The 15,911-nt window shown below is 35.4% G+C and overlaps 1 long non-coding RNA gene across 1 annotated transcript in view; it reads left to right on the plus strand.

Moving 5' to 3' along the window:
• The window catches only part of LOC141419920 (uncharacterized), a 116,949-nt gene extending 101,975 nt beyond the window's left edge, over positions 1 to 14,974 (plus strand). The window contains exon 7 of the long non-coding RNA XR_012444652.1: positions 13,103 to 14,974. This is a non-coding gene — a long non-coding RNA (uncharacterized lncRNA). The remainder of the gene's footprint in view (positions 1 to 13,102) is intronic.
• Positions 14,975 to 15,911: the final 937 nt, after the last annotated feature.

The following is a 15,911-nucleotide window of genomic DNA, read 5'->3' on the forward strand; positions in this document are numbered from 1 at the left end:
TTCTACCTATTCCTATATCTCCTGTATGTGTTCTCCTCTTGTCATGTGACCCAAGTCCAACCAGATTGCTGCATTTGCCCTAGATCTAAAGTCCGCTTATGAGGGAGAACATGCAATTTTTGGTCTTCTGAGCCTGGCTGACCTCGCTCAGAACGATGTTCTCTAGTTCCATCCATTTACCTGCAAATGATAAGATTTCATGGCTGAGTAAAATTCTATTGTGTACAAGTACCACATTTTCTTGATCAATCCATCAATAGTGGGGCATTTTGGTTGTTTCCATAGCTTGGCTATTGTGAATAGTGCTACTATAAACATGGGTGTGCAGGTGACTTTGGAGTAACCTGTGTTGCATTACTTTGTGTATATCCCCAGGAGTGGGATTGCTGGATCATATGGCAGGACTATGTTTAGATTTTTAAGAAGTCTCCAAAGTTTTTTCCAGAGTGGTTGTACCAGCTTGCATTCCCACCAGCAGTGGATTAGGGTTCCTTTTTCCCTTGCATCCTCGCCAACACATGTTGGTGGTGGTGTTTTTGTTGATGGCTATTCTAACAGGGATGAGGTGGAATCTTAGTGTGGTTTTGATTTGCATTTCCTTTATGGCTAGAGATGGTGAGCAATTTTTCATGTGCTTTTTTTTGCCATTTGAATTCCATTAACTTTAAAGTACTGAAAAAATTTCAATATCTGGTATTAAGGAATATTCATTTCTTTGAAAAGATGTTGACCTAGTAACTGTCAATGTCATTAACTCATTAAAATGATGCTTTAGAGCCAACATCAAAGTGGAAGATTTTCATTTTCCTATTCAAGATTTTATCAAGGATCCCAGCTCTGCACTGAGAATGCATATGGGAAAATACAGCCTCTATGTAGCCACCCAGGATCCCTACTTAATGAGTTTGGTGATACAAAGATCTGTAAATGATAATAACTACCCCTAAAATACCAGGGTGCTCTGGTAAGATTATAAATTTAAATCATATCAACCAGAAGTTGTGGTTCTGTATTAGGATATGTGTTCTATATTATCCCATATCAATCAATATTCTTCTATATTCATCTTTATTTACATATATGATGAAATCTACATGTTTAGAAGTTTATAACTTTCAGAAAGGAAGTTAATCCTTTAAATACTGAAGCTCTTTAAGGCTCAATTTGTAAGTAAGTATATGATTTGACTGTATGAAAAGTATACTTAAAGTATTTTTTTGTAGTTGCAATTACCAGTGTTTCTAAAATCATGCATAAATTTATTCTGTATCTGTAATTTCATTATACTGTACCAGGTGAAATAATTAAAGAAAATATGTGAATAAAAATAACAACTTAAAATATGTGAACCCTTGAGTAAAATGGATAATAATTCTTTAATATAATATTGAAATATATGTATGTGTATGTATTACTTTTTGCTTAAATGACATTCAATTTCAGGGTCTTGAAAAGTCTTGGTAGGGATAAGGAGTTTCTCCTTCAATATATGTGGCCAGGCAAAAGCAATGTGTGAGCATGCATGTATTTTGGAGAGAAAGTAGTTCACAGCTTTCCCTTCTCCTATCTGGGGTAGAATGCATGGGTGTTGCCTGCTTGTCTTGTCTCCCACTCTTGTCCTGGGAAAGGAGTAGGCTGCAAGCGCACTCTCAAGTACAGCTGTCACAAGGACTGAATGTGTTTTTCCAGGGGGATGAGCAGGGAGAGGAAGTGTGATGTGCTGGGAGCACAGCTTGTAAGACATTCTAGGGAAGAAGGACTAAGAAGTAGGAAAGAGAGAGAGTCCTTTTGTGCTCAGGATGTGAGGTTCATTTGGGCATTTTACTGTATTAAAAAAAAGATCAGAAGGAGGATTCTAATTAGCATTGCCACAAACTATATGATTAATTATGTTTTCAAAATACCCAAGTAATGACTGGAATTTGTGTTTGTACTCAATCACATGGATCCCAGTGACAAGGGTTACACACATATTCAGTGACAATAAAGGAAGAAGTCACTCAAAGTACCTGGCACACAGTAGGCACTCCATAACTTGTGGTAATTATTATTAACGATTTCTCTTCAAGGAGATGAGCATACAAGATGTACAGAGAATTTCTGTGAAATTGGATTTCATTTCCATTCTCACATACATTAAACACATACTTTGTATATATTTTTTTGAAGTGCTGGGATGACCACAAGGCTTTGCACATGGGACACTGAGCTACACCCCCAGTCCTATTCTTTATATTTTATAATCTTAGTTTAATTTGCCATTATTTCAATTATTACTCTGTACTATATTATTTCAGTATAATCAAATAATTTGGGCAAACTCATGTAGTTTGCTAATTTACAACTGGACCTAAAATAAACACATACATATCTTTCCAATCTTTTAAAAAGTATTTATTTTCTCCAAAACATATTTTCCTATGAAAGATTTAAACTGTAGAAATTATAAAAACTCCTGCACACTCATACAATTCGGGCATAAAAATGTGTTGGGAATATAAAAATTAGAGGACTCAGATGATGTATAGCAAAATCCTCAACTTGGTGCAAATCCTTTGTCATAGTCAAATTCTGCACTTAGTTTTAAGGAAATAATTCAGAATGTACTTAGTAATTAATTTACAAGATGTTCTATATTCATCATTTTAAGAAAAATTATGAAGGAAACATTAATAAATGTTAAAATATCTGTTAATATACAGTTCAACCACTAAAAAGCATGCTATAGGTAATTTTTTATTTTTCATGTATGAAATACATAATTCTATATAAATATTCAAATGGTACATAAATAGGGTAAAAAGTTAAAGGTCTAGATTACTATTTTTGTAATGGTTTTCTAGGACAAATCCTCCCATGGTATCTTTACATGTTGACTAAAAGAAAAAATTTAAAGGAATGAAAACACTAATAAGATGGTCAAGAATTGCAAAAATAATTCCCTATATACTTCCCAATAAAGAAAGCCAGTGGAATCAAATACCTTATTGCATGAAAAGAAAATAATTTCCAATTTTGAGTTCCATACTGGTAAAAAAATACCTTTCAAAATGGAGACAAAGTATAAAGAATAACTTCAAGAAAAATTCTAAATATCTGCATAGGGTAAAAGGAAAATTATCCCAGAAGGGAATCAAAATTGTACGAAGGAAAGAGATCAATACCCATGGTAAAAAATACCCATGGTTTATATAAGTGAATATTAAATATACAAGAAATAACTATAATATGAGTGTAGCTTAAAGTAGGACTAAAATATAGCAAAACAACTGTAAGGTGAAAGGGTAGTAAAAGGAAAGAAGAGTAGGAGATGTCCAAGAGCAGGGTGACAATACTGGCTATCATCAAAGTTTGCATATATTCATCTCTAGACCATGAATTAAAAGAACAGAAACTGCTATAACTTCCAAACAGAGAGAGAAGAAATTGTGAAAATTAAGAATTAATTTTAAGGAAGGAAATAAAAGTGAGAAAATAAGTTTAATAGGTGTGACAAATGGAACATGGAAAATAAGTTAGATTTCAAACCAGATGATGCAAACTATTAAATGAAAGAAGACTGAATACTCCAGCTAAAAGGTAAATATTGTCTGCCTTAATAGTTAAAAAATATAAATATTGGGTTAAATTATATGAAATCGCCATTAGTTGATAATTTTTTGGACATAAGAATTACAATTTCCTATGACTCAAGCTAATAATTTTATTTGAAAGGGACATCTGCAATATAATGATAAAGACTGATACTAAAGAAATGGAGCAAGGCCAGCATGAGGTCATGCCTGCAATACTAGCTACTTGGGAGGCTGAGATTGGGAGAATCATGGTTTGAGGCCAGCCCAGGCAAATAGTTTGCAAGACCCCATCTCCAAGATAACCATAACAAAATGGACTGGAAGTGTGGCTCAGGCAGTAAAGCACCTACTTTGCAAGCATGATGCCTTGAGTTCAAACCCCAGTCCCACCAAAAAAAAAAAAATTGACAAATCCACCATTGTAAGAAGACATTTAGAACGAATTTCTCAGTGATTTAGAAAAAAATCAAAGAAAGAACAGTAATGAAATCTGCTTAAATTTTAGGATTTATGCAGTCAAATATGGGATGCAAATAGAGCACTGTATCAAACAACTGCATAATATATGTTGTATTTAAGCACTGATCGTAAAAATGCCATAAGATTGAAACATCCATAGAAATCATCCATTTTTTCTAAGATGAAGAATTAATGTTGATTGCTACAGAAGCCCATAGAGACTTTAGATAAGTAATATAAATTTATGTTTTATAAGTATACTAAAACATTAAAATCACTTTGTAATAATCATCTTGTGATCCTCCTTACAAAGACAAAAGAAACAGGTATATTGTTTCAGTCTTTAAAAAAAAAACACTCTTCACATTACATTTGTGAGGTTACATTTGTGACTAGTCACAATCTTATTTCATTCTTTGCCAAAGAACTAGATAAGTGAAACCATATAATTTAAAAAGCAAAGTGAGGTTTTAAAAAAACAAACAGCTGACACAATCTGGAAACAATCTAAAAGATATACAAGTAGAATTTAGAATGTATTATAAATATAGAATATACAAAAAAGTAATATCACACATTCATAAATGAAAATTCTAAGAGCATATCTACCAAAGAAATTATTAATAATTAAGAAAATGTTTATTTCCTTTATTTTTCTATATTGACAAATTTTCCTACAATTTGAATAAATGCTCACAATTATTTATTGAATAATTTTGTAAGTAAAAAATTATTTTTGGCTGGGCCTGGTGGCTCATACCTGTAATTCCAGCACTCAAAGATGTGGAGGCAGGAGGATTGTGAATTTGAGGCCACCCAGAATACACAGTGACACTCTGTCTCAATACATCCTTCCCCCCAAAAAACCTTATTTTAATTCAAACACAAAATGTAATTGAAATTTATTCTAATGGATGAGAAATGGTTTCTATTAGTTTGAAGAAGAAATTCATGAGATTTATCTCAGCTTTTCAGTTTAAAAATGGTGTGAGTCCCCATTGAGACCTGTGGACTCACAGTATTTGGGGATTGTTTCTGGGATGAATACTCTAGATATTCTAACATTTGAATTTGGGAATCAGTGATACAGGAGGAAAGGGAAGATGATTAAAAACAGAAGAGCTAGCTGTAATCTCAGTGACTGACAGTTGTAATGAAGCAGATGAATTTCCTTCACTTTAATCCACTGGTAGTGCAGGATGAGTCAACTGTGAACATGGAATCTATCATTTTTCTGTCATAGTCACACAGCCTCAGAGATCAATTTTGCAATTTTAGAACTGAAACCCCTTAATGGAATTAACTTTGCCATTCATAAATAATAATGGTAGACTTTGCTTTACTTGCACTTGGGAAGCCTTGCTATCAAAAGGTAATTTTGTCATTATTTCAAGCATATAGAAAGAGACATTTGAGTGGTGAAATTCTTAGCTGCACTCATTCTATATACATTCCTGTACATGCCTATGTACAGACTAAATGTGACTGGATTATACTTTTGAGTGTGTTAATGGGGGTGGTAGTTTGAACAAGAGTATAAATAGGCACTAAACTAATAATCTGTTCCCAATTTCTTGTAAAAAGAAATTTAGATATTTAATAGATATATATGAAGTATAAAGAAGATTTCCTTCCACTCCATCTTAGGGAATTTTTCCTAAATGTAAACAGGTAGAAGTTCTTATTTTGCCAGAAATTTGTATAATTCAAGTGAACTGAATCAGAGACTCAAAAACAGGAGGTTACATCACATACAAGTTTAGCAAAAAATGTGTAGCATTGTGCTTAATAAGATCAAGCCTAGAATCAGGTAGACTTTGATCTGAATCTTAGCGCCCACACTTACTAGCTGTGTACTACTGGGTATATTAGTTAACTTTGCTGACCTCAGTTCCTCATTTTAAAAATAGAGCTTGTATGATTGAACTCAAACAGAGTGCCTGTACATGGTAAGTGTCCAATAAATATTAGTTCCTCATACTCCCATTCTTCTTTTAGTAATAGGTGTGCATTTATATCTGTGTCAGTTTCCCTTAAATACCAGCCTTAAAGCTTGTTTGTTAGAACTCTTCATAGTGAGAGTTCTGTACTCATAGTGCTCCCTTATCTGTGGTCTGTGATTCCATTTTCCATGTATTCAGTTACCTGCAGTCAACCACCATCTGAAAATATTAAGTAGAAAATTCCAGAAATAAATAATTTATCAGTTTTTTTTGTTGTTGATTGTTGATGGGACTAGGATTTGAATTCAGGGCTTCACACTTACAAAGCAAGCACTCTACTGCTTGAACACACCTCCAGTCCACAATTCATCTGTTTTAAATTGTGTGCCATTCTGAGTAGCATGATGAAATCTTGAGCCACCTCTTTATCTTGCCCAGGACATGACTTATCCCTTTGTACAGTTTATCTGTGCTGTATATGCACCTACCTGTTAGCCCCTCAGTAGTCATCTCAGGTATCAGATCAAGTGTTGTGCTTGTATTTCAGTAATCCTAACCTTAGTTGATAGTGACAGCAAAGGGCAAGAGTAGTGATGACTTAGATGTGTCAAAGAGAAGCCATTAAGTACCTTTGTTAAGTGAAAAAGACAATGTTCTCAACTTAAAAAAGGAAAGAAAATAATCATGTGCACAGTTTGCTAAGATCTGTGAAAAGTTATTGTTAATCTCCTATTCTGCCTAATTTATGAATTAAACTTCATCATGAATATGGATGTATAAAAACATAGTAAAGATAGGGTTTGGTACCATCCCCAGTTTCAGGAATCCACAGAAGTTCTTGGACATATTCCCTCTGGGTAAAGGAGGGACTTACTGAGTGTAAGAAGTAACTTGGGTCCAGGAATGAATTCCAAGGAACATTTCTAAGAAACCTATTGTTTTTCTCCAGAATTCTATTCCAATGTCAGTCATCGAGCCCTCTTACGTTAGGCATATCCACTCCATCTTTTTCCTTTCCTAAATTTCTCCATGTCTCCTCTTCTAGCATGTACTTTACTTAAGAAACAGTGTCTTTCTTTTGATTTTTTTCTTTTTTTTTTGTACCAGGGTTTGAAGTCAGGACCTCATGCTTGTTAGGTAGGTACTCTATCACTGAGTCACTCTACCTGGTCCAAGAGATTTCATTTTTGGTGGCACTGGTGTTTTGAATTTAGGGCTTTGTGCTTGCTAGGCAGGCACTCTATCACTTGGGCAGCAGCCCTTGGCTTTCTTTTGGCTCCATTAATTTTCATTTTTCAACTCATCATCAAATTTGACAAAGGTGTGTTACTGAATATTACTCCTTTTAGAAGATCTGAAAGCATTCAAAATTTTAAACAATTCTTTTGTCACATGTAGTATGTAAATATACAAATATATAAGACACTATACATGTATGTATAGACTGGAACAATTATGAGGACTCCATAGATGTAACACATTATTCTGAACATCTAATAAAGTCCCCTGGTGAAGGGCTCTAAGACAACAGAAACCCATAAGGAAGATGAGATTTAGTAAAAACAACACAGTTTATAAAAGTTTGCTCCTTTTGTTCTAGTTATTTCTTGATATACTTTGTTGTATGAAGATAAGCATCTTGCTTTAAAGTTTATTCTGTTGATTATGAAAAAGCAAAATAATCCAGTTTTTGTTTTCTTCCTCACTGACAGTAACATAGCATCATCATCCACACACATCTTAACTTATATGGTTGATGAATTAATGATGAAGCAATGAAGCAATTACTACTGTTACCATCAAAATGTAGCTGTTAATTATCCAGTGCATAGGATCAAATGATTATACTGTGACCACCAATTACTGCCAATGGCAAAGGAAAGACAAAGTTTTAATTAATGTTAACATCTCATGATTAGTAAAGTTATAAATAACAACACCAACAGTTTTGGTTCAAAAATTGGAAATGTCCCTTTCCTCTAATCCTCTTTTCAGGCTATTAAAGGGCCATCATAAGGAGCACATGAAGTACTAAGAATGACCTCAGTGGCGGGGGAGAGAACTAGAAGTGGATGTAGAAGTCTGAAGTTGTCAGAACAGTCACCTCACTTCATTCTCCATAGGAAACCCCTGTCCAAGAAGGTGCAAATACCTAATTTCTTGGGAGTAATTAAGACTTCTTCTAGTGTCTGCCATGAAAATGTGTTCCTAGCACAAATTTCAAAACCTTATGCATCACAGCAGGATTCTAGAGAGCTATGGAGACTGTATCCCTAATATAAAAGTCTTTTTCACTGGTGTTCATCTGATGTACCTCTTCTCCTACCACACTGCCTATTAATCAGTACTTTCATAGTCTCCTCAGATGTGCAAATATCTTTGCTAAAAATTAAAGAAGTTTAGGGTTGCTAACCAAACTGTTTCAGTGGCATTACTTAACCCTAATCCTCTATCTGTGTGTGTCTCAAATGTGCCCCATTGCATCTGGTGGTCACTAGGTTTGCTCCAGGTATCCTCTCACTCCTGCTCATTATGACTTTTCTGTTCTTCCCTTCAGCCCATTATCATGGCTACCCTTGCCATGATCCTACAACATGCTGCAATAAGCATTTGGACTTTACTTTTCCTTTACTCAAGATCACAGGCCATTGATAAGAGAAGATTGAGGCAAGATAGCAGATTATAAGTTTCCTCTGACTGGAATGAGAAGGGTCAGGGTAACAAAGGAGAGACTATATTCTGAAGAAAGAAAGAACATCAGGAAGCACAAAAGAGAGACAAGACAACTGAAAAGTATGGAGAAACAGAAAGGAGTCAGAGAAAAGTAGAAAACAGTCTGTGACTCTAACTTTGACTCTCTGGCAGAGGAGGAAGGTGAAGACAGCACTATGTAAATCAGACAGCCCTGGAGACAGGCTAGCAGACTTAGCCATAGGGTAAGTCCACACTTCTTGCAAGACTTAAACCCAGAGAGATTTGGTATGATGGTGGCTATTCATGCAAGACAAGCTAACATTGTAGAGGAAAGATATTTTGTCACTCCCTATATTTCTTAATTTCATAGGTACCATCTTGAGAAGGGGACTATTTTTGAGTCCTAAGCTACTCAAAGGACATGAGGCTAAGCTACTCAATGGACATGAAAACAAAGAAGAATCATGGCTCAGGGAGCCTGGGTGGGAAAGGGCTGCAAGAAGTATCATAGAGGCGGGAAGGTAGGACATGGACCCACTAAGAAATTTAACAGCAGAGAGCTTGTGCAGTGAAAGGTGTGGTGGTCAGGAGCCCAGCCCTGTCTGGCAAGGAAAGGGACCCGTTACCTGAGGGTCACTGAAGAAACAGCACTCTGAACCCATGGCCAGTAGAGTGCCGAGACCCCACTTGCCAGTTGTGTGGGGCTGTTACTAGGCAAGACTGATTGTTCTGAGCCCAGGTCCCACAGAACACATGAATTTCCAGTCTCCTCCATCCTGCCATATTGTTTTTGACTGCTGGTGGGTACTGAAAATGCTGGTGGATATTGAGAGGCAAAGGCCTGAGTTCCTCAGTTCCCCCAGTGCAATATTGAAATCAGTGCTTTGTTTGCTCCCCTCACTCATTGATTCATTCAGGGAACACTCCTAGGTCCTAAAAACAAACAACATGTGAAATGATGGTAATTCAAGCCCTCAAAGAACATAACTGCCAAACTAGGTTATTGCATCAAGCAAAGTTATACATTATAATTGATGGAGAAATAAAAAGCTTATGTGACAAACAAAAACTAAAGGAATGCATGACAACTAGGACAGCACTGCAGAAGATACTTAAAGGAATCCTACACTCAGAGAAGGAAGATAAGCATATGAGAAAGAATAAATCTCACTAGATGAGTAGATAAGCAAATGAGGATTAGGAAAGAATCAAACATTACAAAAAAAGGCAGTAATTAGTATATACCTTTCAGTAATAACTGAGTATTAATGGCCTCAATTCTCTAATCAAAAGACACAAACTGGCAATTGGATTAAAAACAAGACCCAACTATTTTTTGCCTATAAGAAATGTACCTCACTGGCAAAGACAAACACTGGTTTATAGTGAAGGGATGGAAAAAACATCTCAAGCAAATGGAGCCCTAAAACAAGCAGGAATAGCAATACTCATATATGACAAAGCAGATAGAAAGCAAAAATTAGAAGACATAGGAAATATCACTTTATATAATAAAGAGAATAGTCATCAGGAGGATATAACTATGCCAAACCTGTATGCATGGGAAGTTGGTGCACCCAATCTCACACACACACTATTGGACATAAAAGCACAGATAAACCCAACACAATAATAGTGAATGATTTTGATACCCCACTCACAAATAGATTGCTTGTCTAGATAAAAATTCAACAAAGAAATATCAGAATTATGTGACTTTTGGATAAAATGGACTTAACAGGCAAATACAGGATACTCTACCCACAACCACAGAATTTGTACTCTTCTCAGCAGCCCATGGAATTTTCTACAAAATAAAACATATTTTAGTTCATAAAGCAAGTCTCAACAAATATAAGAAAACTGAAATAATTTCCTGTATTTTTTCACAGCACAGTAGAATGAAATTAGAAATGAACAGCAAGAGGAACTACAGAAAATGTACATATGGAGACTAAGTAGTACATGTTTGAATGAGCAGTGGGTCATCAAAGAAGTAAAGGGAGCAATCAGAAAATCCCTGGACACAGCAAAGTCAAGGCTATGAGGAAAGTTTCTAGCTATGAGAGTCTATGTGAAAAACTTAAGGAGATCTCAAATAAATTATCTAATGATCACTTGAAGCTCTTGAAAAATCAAGAACAAGCAAAAATTTTAAAAATTAGTAAATAAAAATAATGAAGATCATGGAAGAAATTAATGAACTGGAAAGTACATTTTTTGAAAAGAGTACATTTTTTGAAAAGATAAGCAAGATTAAAAAGAAATCTTTGCCATATTTACCAAATGAAAGAAGGGGAAGATTCAAATTAATAAAATTAGAGATGAGAAAAGGGACACCATAACAAATACCAATGAAATGCAGAAGATTGTTAAAGAAAAAAAAAGATAAATTTTGAAAATTTATCTTTTAATGGAAAATCTAGGAAATATGGTTAAATTTCTAGACATAGGTGACCTGCCAAAATTGAACCAAGTGAATATATACAAATTAAACAGATCTATAATGAGCAATGAGATCAAAGAAATAATGTTCTCCCAGTAAGAGAAAGCCCAGGATTGTACAGATTCACTAATTAAATTCTAGCAGACCTTTATAGAAAACCCAACATCAATATTCTGAAACTATCCCATAAAACAGAGCAGGAAGGAATGCTGCCAATCTCACTTTTTGAAGCCAGTATTACCTCTATTACAAGTCTGGATAAGGACACAACAAAAAAAGAAAATTATCGACCAATTTCTTTGATGAACATAGAGGCAAAAATTCTCAGGAAAATACTTTCAAACCAAGACAGCTACAGTGGCTCACACCTGTAATTCCAGCTATTTGGAATGATCAGATTGGAAGGATCATTATTTGAGGCCAACCCAGGCAAAAAGTTAGTAAGACTCCCATCTTAACAAACAATCTTGCTAGGTAGGCAATTCTACTACTTGAGCCATTCCACCAGCCTCTTTTGCATTGATTATTTCTAGCATAGAGTCTTGCTTTATGCTCAGGCTAGCCTGGACTGCAATCTTCCTATTTGTTTTTCTACACACTTAGATGACAAGTGAGTGCCATTGGTTGAGATTGAGTCTCCCAAATTTTTGCTAGGGCTGGTGGTTGAACATAATCCTCCCAGTCTCTGCCTCCCAAGTGGTTAGGATTATAGGCTTGAGCTGCCATGCCAGGCCAGCGATAACTTTCTGAAAATGACTCCAATCACTCAAGAAATAGAGCAAGAATTGACAAATGGGATGTCATCAAATTCTTCTGAACATCAAACTAAACAATTATCAGATTGAAGAGACAGCTTAGAGAATGGGGGAAAATTTTTGCCAGCTATTCATCAGACAAGGAATTAAAATTTAGAATATATAAAGAACAAAAGGATAGATAATCCAATTAATAAATGGGCAAATGAATTGGACCAGTCTCAACTGGCTAATAAATATAAGAAGAAATATTCAACATCATTAACCATAAAGGAAATGCAAATCAAATCTCAATGCAAATACATTGAGATTCCTTCTCACCTCAGTCAGAGTGGCAATCATTAGGAAAATAAACAACAAAAGACACAAAGGTGTAGGCAAAAAGGAATTCTTACATACAGTTGATGGGAATATAGATTAGTCCAGCCACTATGGAAGTCCTTGGCATATATCCAAAGGAATGTAAATTAGATACAATAGAGATAACTACACACCTATGTTTATGCAGCTCTATTCACAGTAATAGAATTAGCCTAGATGCACACAACAAATTAATGGATTAAAAAGTGGTGTACATACACAATTTTATTCAGCTATAAAGAAGAATGATATTATGTCATTTGCAGGAAAATGTATAGAACTGGAGATCATAATGTTTAGTGAAATAAGCCAGACTCAAAAAGTCTGTCATATGTGGAATCTAGACCGAAAAAATGACATAAGTGTAAAAGGGGAACTGTTTAAGTTGGTGAAGCTGGGGTGGGGGGGGGAGTTTGAGGAAATCCAGAGAAAAGGGCAAGGGCAAAAAGAGAGGGTGCTGGGGGTAAATGTGTTTGGTAAACATTTATGTGCTATGAAAATAGAATAATGAAACCCACTAAAATGTTAAGGGGGAGGAATGGAGATTAAGTAAGTGTAGCAAAGGGAACGAATATGATTAAAGTACATTATTTCTATGTATGGGAATGCCGCAGTGAAATCCTTCTGTCTGATCAATACACACCAATTTTCAAAAGTGAAAAACAAGCGATTAAAACAAAGAATACAAACCAACAGAATCCATATTATACTCAGCCTGTTCTGAAAACTAAATGCTGGGCAGGACTCTGTCTCAGTCACACTACTGATGTAATCTACTAACCCAAATTCCCATGGTGTTTCATTTGTCCTAAGTGTATTACCATGCAGGATCTTCCAGACTTACTTAACTCATTGTCATTCCTTCTTCAGATCTCCCATTCCATAGGACCTTCACAATTATTCCTGGATGAGCCTGCCTTCTCCTTTTCTTGGCTTCAGAATCCAAGGAACCGTAGTAGCACATCAAGCCAGGGATTCAGATGCCTTCTGGGAACTAGATTTCACAGTGATAATAAAACTTATCAGTAGGAACATGGAGAACAGACATAGGAGATGAAGCCGAAGACCTCAATAGAATTGCACCTCTGAGACACCTGGTACTTACGTTGGTCACTCCCACTTTTGTTTCAGTCTAGAGAGCTCTGACTTGCCACAAGATGTCTTGGTTTGAACTTGGCTGTTAACTTCCTTCTGTCTTTGATCCTCACACTCAAACTACTTTTTGAACTCCAGATTTAAACCATAGGCATTATCTGTTTTGATTTATTTGCTTTTTAAGAACATAAGCATTTATTCCTCTCAATTTGGTTCTTTGGGAAGCAGGCCAAGCTATTCCATACACTCCTCTCACCAGCTCTGAGATCTAAGGAGCAATCTCTAAAGTCTCACTATCTGAATGTTTTTAGATTATAGTAATGTTGTCTTTTCTTCCATAGTGTTGTTAGAAAGCTAAAACTAAGTATGTGTGAAAGAACTTGATAAATGATGAAATAAGTACAAATACAAGGAGTACATGAGTGGGCTATTTCCTGGAGGTCTTGCACTCCTGCTCAAACAAGCAGTGCTAAAAACAGGATGATGCTTGTGTTGGATGGTTTGTCATTCTGTTACTAATGTGTACAATAAAAACTCAAAGCAAATGCTATGCAAGTACTTCTAGTTATTATACTTTTGGCAGATTTTAGTCAAAAATCTCTCTGTTCAACCAAGAGACTAGTTTTGTTGATGAAATCATGAGCAATGGGAGAAAAGAACAGGCCAGAATAAGTCAGTATCTGAAAATGATGATGCTCTGACCCCATCTGATGTGGGTGGTGTGTGTGTGTTTGTGTGTGTTTATATGTGTGTGTGTGATACTGGGGTTTGAACTCAGGGGCTACGCCTTGGGCCACTCTACCAGCCCTTTCTGTGATGGGTTTTTTTTTGAAATAGAATCTTTTGAGCTATTTGTCCAAGCTGGCTTCTAACCACTATCTTCCTAGTCTCTGCCTCCTGAGTAGCTAGGATTATAGGCATGAGCCACCAGTGCCAAGCTATCTTCTGTTTAACTGAGTCATATTTCTGGAATATGTTGGCTGCTTGGGGAGCCATTATCTAGGAATCACAATCCCATGCAGGTGTGTGTAATTTTACCTCCTTCTCTTCCATCCAAGGTTTAAATATTAGACTATGCTAAAACCATGGTATTTCAAGACTGTACAAAGTTGCTATCTCTTCATTCCAATTTCCTAGGCTGAAAATCTTAGACACTATTTGTGCCTCATTTAGTGCCTGGTGGAAGATGTGAAGCTCTTTGGACCACCTTTGAGAAATGTTGTCTCTTAATATTCTGCACGAGAAGGTCATCATAAGTCACATATGATTTGTGTAGGGTGATGCATGGGTTAGTGGTGAGTATCACTTTCATGACATAGGAAACATTTAGCAAAATTCTCATTTTATTTAGATACTTGGGACCATTTTATCCCAGAAGTAGCACTCTGTAGAAGCAGTGGTAGAAATGTGAATAAATGTTCCAGCCACATAATGTATTGACCAACAGGAAATTTATGTCAGAGTGGGGATTTAGTCTCAGGAGCAAACATTTCTGCAAGCAATGATATTTCCTAATATTTTATTAAATTCAAAGTTACTTTTACTTTGGAAAGTTCTGCTCATTACTATTCTTTAAACACACATTTAGTTTAGCATGTAATTTAGAAGTTATTATTTCTTAAAAAACAAGAATCCACTGAGCAAACTAGCAATGGAAATTAATAGTAAGTTTCTTACCACAGGGATGTGAGTTTCTTTAGCAAATTCAGTGGGAAAAAGTGCAATGTGATTTTCTACACCTATATGTATTACCTCATTTTTACTCAGATCCTGTGTTGCTCTTAGTATGCTTAGGACATTGGGAAAGTTATTCATTTCTCCAAATCTTGGTTTATCTGTTAAATGGTATGGTTTTGAAGATTAAATAATGCAATGCAGGTGCAGAGTAGACAGCAAGCACAACATAAAGCTCAGCCATTATGATTATCAAAGGTGAGTAGATTTTACAGAAAGTCTCGTGCCCTTTGACAAAAAATTTTTAAAGTTTTTAAACTTAAAAATAAATGTTAGTAAAAATAATTCTATTTTTATAGTTTTCTTTGGCCAAATGAAATCTACTTTTCAGTTAGAAACTATATTTCCAATTGTCTTCAGTTTCAATAATTTTGGTGCTAAGTAAAATTGATCAATGTCTTTTTGAATGCCTGTGATGAGTCAGGGACTTTCCAAGACTTTTTGGGAGATTTAAACATGAAAAATGCCATCACTTCCTTTAAGCTATCCATTATTTAGTAGTAGAAATAGGCATATCAATAAGCAATTTTAATTAAAAAAAAGCAGAGAGGAAAAGTGCTTTAAGAGAAGTATATATCAAAATATTCAAGAAAGAAGAGACTATATACATTACATTATTAGTTAAGGAAAATTCATGTGCTGGTAGGATTTTGGTTTAAGAAGAACATTACAGGCAGAGGGAAGAAGGAAAGCAAAGATATATCTATGTGAATGTGCAGAGTGTATTTCGAGAATAAGCACTAAGCATTTGATGTTGAAGCCTGGGGTAGGAAAGAAATGTCTGAAGATGGCTTATGTCCAGAAGTAAAAGGATGAAGGCAGGAATGACATGTTCATGGCAGCAGTGGGG

This window comes from Castor canadensis, chromosome 2 (assembly GCF_047511655.1).
Source record: "Castor canadensis chromosome 2, mCasCan1.hap1v2, whole genome shotgun sequence".
NCBI lineage: Eukaryota > Metazoa > Chordata > Mammalia > Rodentia > Castoridae > Castor > Castor canadensis.